The following is a 10,795-nucleotide window of genomic DNA, read 5'->3' on the forward strand; positions in this document are numbered from 1 at the left end:
TAACAGCATCCCAGCCCTTCAGCTTCAACTCCATATGGCTTGAAAAGCAGATTGGAATGGCTCTCCACAGGAGGGAGATGGGTGGCTCAACGCCCTCCCTCATCCACATTTCTTCAATAGGCTGACAAAGACAGACTCCATGTTGGCAAAATTCTGGACCATGCTATGTGGCTAGTGTGAGAAATCAGCAGTCACCCTACCACTGTGCTCAGACAGGCACACCTCGCATACAAGTCACAGAAATAGCTCACAGACAGGCTGGATTTACAGATTCAAACATGCTTTCAGGCTATTACATGAAAAGAATGTGTTTAGTTTGTTTTGTCTGAGTGGTTACACTAATCTCCTTACAAGCAGACCTGTTAGCGATACACTTAACCCTTTCCTATTGAGGAGCTACAACTCTATAAAATGTCTGTTGTGCACAAAATGAACGGCAACATCTTCTACAGCAACCAGTCAGGTGATGGATACAGGCAGCTGATGGGTTGCTATAGGTAACAATTTACGCCACAAAAATTGGGGAGGGCAATGGATGGATGTCAAGACTATGTAGTGGAAGCAGCAAGATGACCCCTATTACATGTATACTGTGAATCAACAGATGACATGCAAAATACATTTGTGATACATTTCAGAAGCTGCCAAAAAAGCATATACACTAGCAACATTTTTTATATTTTTGTACATTTTTAAAAAAAAAAGACTACCTTGGAAGTACTTTGTATAGAAATGTGCTCATTAAACTTTACAGTTCACATGAATAAACACAAATATGTCACCATTACCAAATGGTAAATTAAACCTAAAAAAGCAGCTATCTTGCCATGAATGAAAAAAGATTCTGCTCCCTTGTGCAATCAAAAAGCAACAGTTTCCTTCCCATCCTCTACAGAATCAAATAAGAACTATTCAGCTTATAAAAACATGTGACACAGTGATAGTCATGTCCCAATGCTCTCTGCAGGACAATAGGTAAACGCTGGTGGTCAGGAGGAGTGGTTGGTAAGGTAGTCACCCACAGCTTCATATTCTTTTACCCAACAAGGGAAATCAATCAATTCCCAATTGATGGAGAAATCTCCACTGGTGATTATTGCATTTAGGCAGCCTTGGTTTCCAAATCAACTTTGTTCACTCAGGGGATGCATGCAGGGCCACCAATGGCTTAAATTTCGGCAGATTTAGCAAGAATCAAACTAAATTCATGCAGTTTATGGCTAGCTTAACCACTTAAGCCCCGGAAGATTTTAACCCCTTCCTGACCAGGGTTTTTTTTGCGATTTTTTACTGCGTGATTTTTACGGACAATTGCGCGGTCGTGCGACGCTGTACCTAAACGAATTTCACGTCCTTTTTTTCCCACAAACAGAGCTTTCTTTTGGTGGCATTTGATCACCTGTGTGATTTTTTGATCACGCGCTATAAACAGAAAAAGAGCGTAATTTTTGCAAAAATAACAATATTTTTCACTTTTTTTTATATGAAATTCCCCCCCAAAAAAAAATGTAAAAATCAAAATTTTTTAACATTTTCGGCCAAATTGTTTTACGCTACATATGTTTGGTAAAAAAAAAAAAAAAAAAAATATTGCAAAAAGCGTATTTTGATTGGTTTGCACAAAAGTTATCGCGTTTACTAACAAAGGGAAAGATTTTTGTCATTTTTGGTGTTTTTTTTTTTTTTTTTTTTTTACGAGTAATGGCGGCGATCTGCGATTTTTTTTGCGGTACTGCGACATTGCGGCGGACAGATCGGACCCTTGACTGACATTTTTGACACTTTTGTGGGTACCAGTGACATTACTGCAGTAATCAGTGCTATATATATGCACTGTTAGTGCAAAAATTACACTGGCAGGGAAGGGGTTAACGGTATTGGACAGGGAGGGGTTAAGTGTGTCCTAGGGGCGTGATTCTAACTGTAGGGGGACAGGTCTCCTAGTGTAAAAACAAAGATCAACGGTTCTACATAGTAGAACCGTCTGATCTTCATTTTTACACAGAGGAGAATGACAGGCGGCTTGTTTACATAAGCCGCTCTGTCTTTCTCCCGCTGTACCGGCGATCGTAGTGTGACCGGCGGACATCGGGTCTGCCGGTCACACGCCCGCACTCCTCTGTGAACGACCCGAGGCGGGCGCGCGCCTCAGCGGGCGTGCGCTCGCCCGCTATTGGCTCTAAAAGGAGTGACAGGCGAGCGACGTAGACCTACGTCACTCTCCCTGGCCGGGGCTGACTGCCGCAGTAAATATACTGTGAGCAGTCGGCAACCGGTTAAGCTGTTTTTTTTTTTTGCTAAAATGTCAAAAATTAGCATGTCATTATCAGCAATATTTGTGTGGTGTGGAAAAACGCGTGATTTGGCACCCATTCCCGCACCACACCTGGTGTGAACAAGCCCTTGGGGGGAGGGGGGGGTGGAGCCTTTGAAATGGCTCATGCAGAGGATTACAAAGATAACTGTTTGCATGTATAGGAAATAAAAAGGCTGACATAAAAATAGATTTCAGCAAGCCACATATAAAGCAGTTTTAGAGAAAATATAATTTGAATGCACTTATTGTAAGAATTGGATGTCTTGATATGTAAATGACGTCCCTCCTTGCACAGCAGCACTCAGCCTGCTCACAGGAGGGGACAGGCTAGTGAACATAGACATGACCTCTGCGGGCCACTTTTTCACTGTCCAATCAGAACGTGGGTGTGTGTCCAGGTACTGCTGTAGATGTAGTGCCTCAAACCTGGCTTTGCTGCCTGGCCATAAGCAGGATATACACGTTCAGTTTTTTTTTTTTTTTTCAACCAGCGGATTGAAAAAAAAAAAAAAAAAAAAACACTGAAAGATCCCCGCATCAACACAACATGCTACTGTATTCTGACAGGGAACAGTAGTAAACATGCGGTAAAATGAGCCTCATAAGTGTTTTTCAACTGCATACGGAAAAACATTCATGGAACTTAAAGCTTAGGCCCTGTTCACACCTGAGAATTTTTCAGCTCTTAAAAGAGGAAGTAAACCCTCCCCATGAAAAATAAAAAATATAAAAACCCTGTAAGGCAAAGGCATAATGAGCTAGTATGCATCGCATACTAGCTCATTATGAAATAATTACCTTAGAACGAAGCACCCACAGTGCCGCCCGCTCAGCGACAGGCCGTCCTGCTTCCTAGTTATGATTGGCCGGAGGCATGTTTACATCACTCCCGCGAATGCGCGCGGGAGTCGCCTTTCACCGACAGGGCTCTGAAGAAACGGCACGGGTTGCCGTTCCTTCAGAGGAGTCATTGTCTGCATTAAAAGTAACTATCTCCTAAACGGTGCAAGTTTATGAGATATTTACAGTACCTAGAGGTAAACCTTATTAAAAGCTTACCTATAGGTACAAGTTCCATGAGAGGGTTTACAACCACTTTAAAACGCTCATCTCTGAAGTCTCAAAATTCCCAACAAGCAAAATCCCATTCATTTCAACGGCCCCTGTTCACATATGAATGTTTTGTAGCCTGAAGCTCAAAAAAGTACATGAACTACTTTTTTGGCAGATTACAAGCATCTTTGTTAGATGTCAATGCCTGCCTCCAAACACCTGAAAAAAAAAGAGGGGCCTGCAAAAGAACGCCTGAAAAAGATACGCTCAGGTGTAAATGGAGTCTTACATTTTGGCTTTAGGGCTCATAACGCTAAAATGCGCTGGTGTCCTTTGTGTAGAAGTGATGAGGGGTGGTCGTTTACCTTTTTTTCCCACTTTATCGAAGTGTCACAAAATTACCCTTCGCTCAAGTCTGTCAAGACGCGGTGCGGTGAGTTGCTCTGTGCCTGCATCTCAATGTAGCACTGTGGTGTGAACAGGGCACATAGAAAATAGTTGTTTTCCATAAACCCTTGTGTTAATCTGTGCAGGTCAGCACCATGGAAAAATAGTGTGAACAAGCCCGGGGGGCCCGGCACAGGTGTTAAACTGGTGGCCCTCCAGCTGTTGCGTAACTACAAGTACCATGAGGCATTGCAAGGCTGACAGTTACAAGCATGACTCCCACAGGCAGAGGCATGATGGGACTTGTAGTTTCACAACAGCTGGAGGCCGCCAGTTTGACAAGGTAATCGAAGGTAAATATCATGGGGTTTTTGACTAGGAGCAGCACTGCAGCCGATCAACAAAAACTTCAGTGTTCATGTTCTTTTCAGTCACAGTGACACTAGGGCCAATTCACTAAAGCATGGTGCGTGCAATATTTGGGTCATGTATCGCATGCAATATTAAAAAGCTCCATTAACTAAAGGTTAATGCGGGATCTACCATAAAAATAAACGTTTGGTAAACACTGCATAAACCTAGCTAAAAGTCAATTCACAAAAAAAAAAAAAAAAAGTAAAACCAAAGCATGTTAAATAAGTCTTGGTCTAGCCACGCGCTATTTAACAGATACTAGCCGGCATCCTAACAAGCGGTGACTCATCTGCTATCAGTAGGGATTCCCCCCTGACAGCAAAATGTAAACAAGAGCCAAATAAAAATAAAAAAACACACATAAGCGGTACCCTGCAGTTCACATGCAACTCAGTGCGGTGCGATTTGAGCCCATTCATTAATTTTGAACAGGCTCAAATCACACTAAAAAAGCACAGGCTTCTTTTTTGAAGCTTCAAGATACACACCACAACTCTCCTGTGCTCAAAGGTAGGCCCCGGAATGGTTATACTCAAAGTTCTTCGTCCAGATTGATTCGGATAAACGCCACCTTGCTGCCCTTTCTAGACTGGGGATGTCTGGATACAATTAGAATTAAGAAATAGACAGAGGGCGTCCCGGGCTAGTGCATTATCCTCAATGTAAAAAAGGCTTTATTGTATAAAAAAATACTCACAAACGCTTGACAAAGGCATAGCACATTAATAATGGCTGTAATGTCCTAAGTATCGCATCGTCCCCGATAATTGGCTAATGCGTTTTTGAGGTCCTGTCCCTTCTTCAGAGCCAACTGAGCAGTGACTTAACCCTTCTACTTAAACCATCAGATATGATAAGACAAATGAGTGATCAGATACTTAGCCCGCCACTATGGGGCGTATGTTCACATGATGCTCATTCGCATACTGTTGCCAGGTAACTCACCACCTCAACTCAAGTATATACACACAGTCATAATAATCTAGTGATATGATAAACATACTAAAAACTTATTAAAACCTTAATAACACACAATATGCAAAATAGAGTATTTAAAACATGATGGATATAATTTATCAAAGCTGTATACTTCCCCAAATCGTAATCAAGAATGGGGGGGGTTGGTTGTGTCAGATGTCTGGCGACATACCCCCCATGATTGCTGCTAAACCCCGCATGGGAGGTGTTCTCATTTGCTCCATTAGCTTGCTCATTGGGTAGAGCAGTGATGGCGAACCTTGGCACTCCAGATGTTTTGGAACTACATTTCCCATGATGCTCATGGACTCTGCAGTGTAGTTGAGCATCATGGGAAATGTAGTTTCAAAACATCTGGGGTGCCAAGGTTCGCCATCAGCCTCACTCTCTCCAAATCCAACCATGTGTTGCCGGGCGGATGGGTGGAACGCACACCCCGGCCACAGTCAAGGACTATGGCCATGCCCTGCGCTCCATTGACGTCACATCCACCCACGTCACATCCGGGTGGGCGGAAGCATCGAAAAACCGTTACTTCTGCCCTTACCTTCCCCAGGAACGCAACTGCCCGGAGCGCTCCACGCTGGGACGCGGGAGCAGCGTGATGCAAAATCCCTCTGCCCTAACTCTCACTACTGGCTTATTAACCCGGTGCACTGGGGGACACACTGTCTCGGGGTACAATTCCTCCCATCACCAGGGACTCTGACCAGGCTAATGCACCCATGTTTTTTGAAGCGGCAACCGCATCACACAGTCATTTTATACCATGTGATCCGGTGCCAGTTAACCACACTGTTTCAGATCCTTTTGGGGTGTCGTTAGCCTTGTATGGAAACCCACAGCCAATCACAAACACAGTGCTATTGCAATGCGGTGCGGGAGAACCGCAGGGATCACTGGGTTTCCCCACATTGCATATCTCTGAACCTAGGCTTATACTTACCTGGAAGAAGAGCAGGCTCAGATATGTGCACGAGAGCCAAGGCTCTCTTGGCTCTCTCTCTCCTCAATGGCTCAAGCCATGCTCTGTGTGTCTTATATACAGGCAAGGGGTAGGAGCCAGAAGAGGCTTGGGGCTGCTCTGTGCAAAACCATTGCACAGAGCAGGTAAGTATACCATGTTTATTTTTTTTTAAATAAAAAAAATGCCTATAGAATCACTAACTGCTAGTGAATTGATCCTACTGTCTGGTAGGGATTAACAAGGCATAGACTATGCAGGGCTACCAAGCAGAGCTTACAAATGTCACACATACATAGATACACACTAGGTTTATAGATAAAAACACTATATATAGGCATCGTTTTGAAAGCAAAAACATTTTGACTATTGGCACTGATCTCCTTTAAATTAACATCCCCTTTAAACCTATATGGCACTTTAAGAAAAAAATACAGATAATTGGCTATGTAAAACAGACATTAAATCCACATTCAAACTCATTGAATAAATAATAAAAATAAGTTATTGCAATCTTACATTGCGCAGGCTGCTAAAGTGACTATCTTGGGCGCTATATAAACACTCCTGTCACTCCAGCTGACACATGTTGTCATTCCGAAGGGTCCTTTTAGAATGAGATTAAGGATAATATGCATCTCCATTACTCCATGCTCCAGACCCCATTGGTGCAGTATAAATAAACAGTGAGAACAATTTGCCAGAAGGGCAAAGGATTTTTTCCCCCCTTCCACCCTTTTATATCTGCACGGCATTTATAGTAGCTTCTGTCAACCTCACCGCAGGAGCTCCATCTCCCACATAATGTATGAAAAAGAACCTGTCTGGATTATTAATGCTGTTCGTTTCCTTAATGCAAAGCTTGCTACAACAAGGAGAGCATTTTTATTTACCTGTGACAGCTGAGGCAGAATAGATACCAAAACCACAGTAAATGTAGCAAGTATCTCTTTTAATAAACTGTCACAGAAGGAGCAGGGGGGAAAAATGTGCTCCCAGCTGAAAACAGATTGATGGGCAGAGAATCCTTCAGGCATTAGATAGCATTATGCAGCTCACACAAACTCACAGAGCTGTATTATTAGAGCCAGCGCTCTCCGTCAAAGCCAATTACCCCTGGGAAAATCTGGAGGATGGGAAAGGGGCTGCATAGATACCTTCTGTAACTGTCAAACGCTGTCCACTGAGAGGGGGAGACAGTGCTGCTTCCGCCTAGTTTGCTCTTTGGTAGACAGCATGATCAAAACGGATCTAATGCAGTACACCGCTATACCCAGCATTTGTTTACAGACCTGTACAGAAAAGCTTGGAGACTAAATTAGAGATGCATGTAGTGCTGAGATTATTAGGCCACCGATCAGAGCCTGAGAGCGACGACACAGAGCTGGGTGGGTACAAAATGACAGCCCAGACAGGTAAACACCTGTACAGGAACCTTTCTCAACCAGGGTTCCCCCAAACTGGCAAGGAGTCTCTCTCCATTTGTAGACGCTATAACTTTTGCGCAAACCAATAAATATACGCTTATTGGGTTTTTCTTTCACCAAAAATATATAAACGGAATACATATAGGCCTAAATTGTTGAAGAAACTAGAATTTTACATTTTTTTATTGGATAGGTTTTATAGCAGAAATAGCAGAAAGTAAAAAATTGTTTTGTTTTTTCCCCCAAGATTGTCAGGTGATCAAATACCACTTAAAGAAAGCTCTATTTGTCGCAAAAAATGGCACGCTCATGAAGGGGATAAATCTCGAGGGCAAGTGGTTAATCTCCAAATATGGAAAGGTTTCTTCACAGTAAGAGCTGTGAAAAAGTGGAATAGACTCCCTCAAGAGCTGGTTCTGGCCAGCTCAGTAGATTGCTTTAAAGTGAAAAAAAAAAAAAAAAAAAAAAAAAACACAAGAACCGCCCACATCCTAGTTTTCTGGGGTGCCCCGACGTCACTCCTGGCTCCTCCTCTTCTGCGGGTGCCCCCACGGAGAGACGATTTCCATGGGGGCACCTGTGCGGGCGCGCTCCCGAGTCCTGCTGCTGCATCCATTGACAGACAGCAGGACTCGGCCTCGGCTCCCATGTCACTGGATTTGATTGACAGCAGCGGGAGCCAATGGCTCCAGCTGCTATCATTCTATCCAAAGTGTTATTCTTATATCCCAATGTACTGTTTGCACTAATGTACTACTAATTATTGGCAGTAGAGGTTCCTCAAGACATGAACGTTTTTTCAAGAGTTCCTCCATGTTAAAAAAGGTTGAGGCTGCAGTTGGGTTTCATTCGGCTCACAATTTTGCAAACACCAGAGAACACACTGTTCAAAGACAGGTTTCTCTTAGATAGATGCAGGATCCTGTCCCTGGGAGGCCTTCATTATGTTAAGTACATGATAACTAGCCACACTTAGCAACTGCCGAGCACATAGTGATTTCACAATCTCCAGCTAATGAAAATGAGACAATTAAAGCCGCTCAGACATCCAGCTCCAGGATTACTGCATAACCGGACAAGAAGCTCCCTGTGACAATAGAGGAGTCGATTATTTAGATCCATATTGATTTTGTGTTCACTGAAATTAGGATTGTTCATCAAGTACACAGATATAGGATAATGGTCATCGTATCGTTGAGCTGTGGGTACAAAATATCAACATAAAGCCCAACTACAGCCAGAAATGTGGGGAGGGTTTAGTCTGTCCGGTTTTTACTGCTTAATGGGTCTCCATTGCAATTCACCTCACATCCTGTTCCAGTGATACTATGGCTAGCTATATACAGATTTGTCTCATGCAGCCAGCCCGAGAGAAAATCAATACATTCCCCATCAACGCTAAACAACATGGATGGAGGAATTACCCATGATGGCTGCTGTACTCCATCATCCGTAGCTACCACCATTGCCCGATTACCTGAACAGTGGCTGCATCTCACTGGATGCAGTTACTGCTCAGAAAACAATTTTCAACCCAGCTTCAATTTTTCAATCAATTTTTGTAAAGCTGGGTGGTAATGACAGGGCCACCTACAGCTTGAATTTAAGACAATTAAGGAAGAACAGGACAAAATTCAAGTGGTGCATGTACAGCCTAAAGCTGAATTCCAGGAAATCAACTCCTTTGTACAAAATAAAGGCAAACTAGGAGTTAAGTCAAGCAAGGTTCATGACACCTCCTAGGCTTAGCTCTATTATTTAGATCTGACAGTATTATACTCCCAGAAGACAACTATTGCTATAGTTCAAGGACAGGGATGCTGAGCCTTTTGAGCTACGCATCTTCAACAGGGGAACCTCTGTAGCTGCTATGCCTGCCCCTCCTGCCCAATCACAGAAGCCTTGGTATTATGAAAAACACATTCACAAAATACAAAGGCTTTTGAGAATGAGAAGCAGAGGGGAGGGGCAGGCATAGCTGCTCTGTGTATTTCTCTCCAGTCTAGCACAGCAATAAACCTGTCAAACATCTTATATCCCCCCAATATTGTTTAGCAATGCGAAGACAGAGAGAGAGAGTGAGTGAAGTGTCATCTACCAGTGTATATGCCCACATGTGCCACTCTATATTTACAGGGACTGCATGGATATGATAAAGGAGGAAATGGCTTAGAAAGGAACTGAAACTGGAGCATGCTCAGTAGATACGGCAACGGTTGGTCTACACATTCTCCAATTGCAGAAGGGACACAAACAAGGAAGGAGGGGACAGTCATCAGCAAAAACAAGGAAGGGCTTTCACAATCTACAAAAAATGCTCTAGTGGCAAAGGAAGTATGAACACCATGTAATATTGCATGCATTGACAGTTTATAATAATTTGGGTTTAGTGACTTTAAATGCACTTATTAGTCCACCAAATTTTAGGTGTTCAAAAGCTACTGAATAAGGCTTGGGGTACACAACAAATACACTATAGAAGAAAAAAATATATATACAAGTAGAGGTGGTAAAACTACAATCACAGTGAAAAGCAAAAGAAATATGGTTTCTCTGACTGGCATCCTCTATTCTTCAATAAGATCGTCTCATCTCAGCTCCTATTTAATATGTCGGTCAGGCAGGAAACTAGCCAACTCTCTATATTACAATGTATAATTCATTTCTTTTTTTCCCTCTCACTGTTCTTGAAACAATACTTTTATATTCATGATACATCTGCATCTTGCTGTTTCATTCTGAAATTAATCTCCACTATTCATCAGCAGAACAGAGCTGGCTCAGGTTAATAAGATTTTCATACAGACTGGAATTTCTTTTCCCCTCTCTCTCTTCACTTGTAACGTATGAACATATTGTTCCACAGATCATTAAAAGGCAGAAGTCATGAGCTAAGGGAAGAAGGGTGGAGAAGAAGCAGAACTCAATGAGCCCAGCTCCAAGACCTGTCATGGTGAGGTCAGAATCATCTTCTGTAGTCAAGCCTCTGTGGAGGATTCTATTTTAGTAGTACATAGTATGCAGAAGATTACATGAACTGCCGCCTCAGAGAAGATAAAATTGAGCAACCGTTAGACAAAAGGTGTGCAGAGAAGCCTGATCACTTTCCATGCTCTGTAGAGTACATATATCATATTTTCTCTGTTGTGTTTGCAAGCTGGCCCTGACGTGTACAAATGTTCCTTGTGTCTGACCTGTACACGTGTGTTCGCTGGAGAATAGTAAAGGAGAACGGTCATACACTTGTACAATTAC

The sequence above is a fragment of the Pelophylax lessonae genome (assembly GCF_965119305.1).
Source record: "Pelophylax lessonae genome assembly, chromosome: 12".
Lineage (NCBI taxonomy): Eukaryota > Metazoa > Chordata > Amphibia > Anura > Ranidae > Pelophylax > Pelophylax lessonae.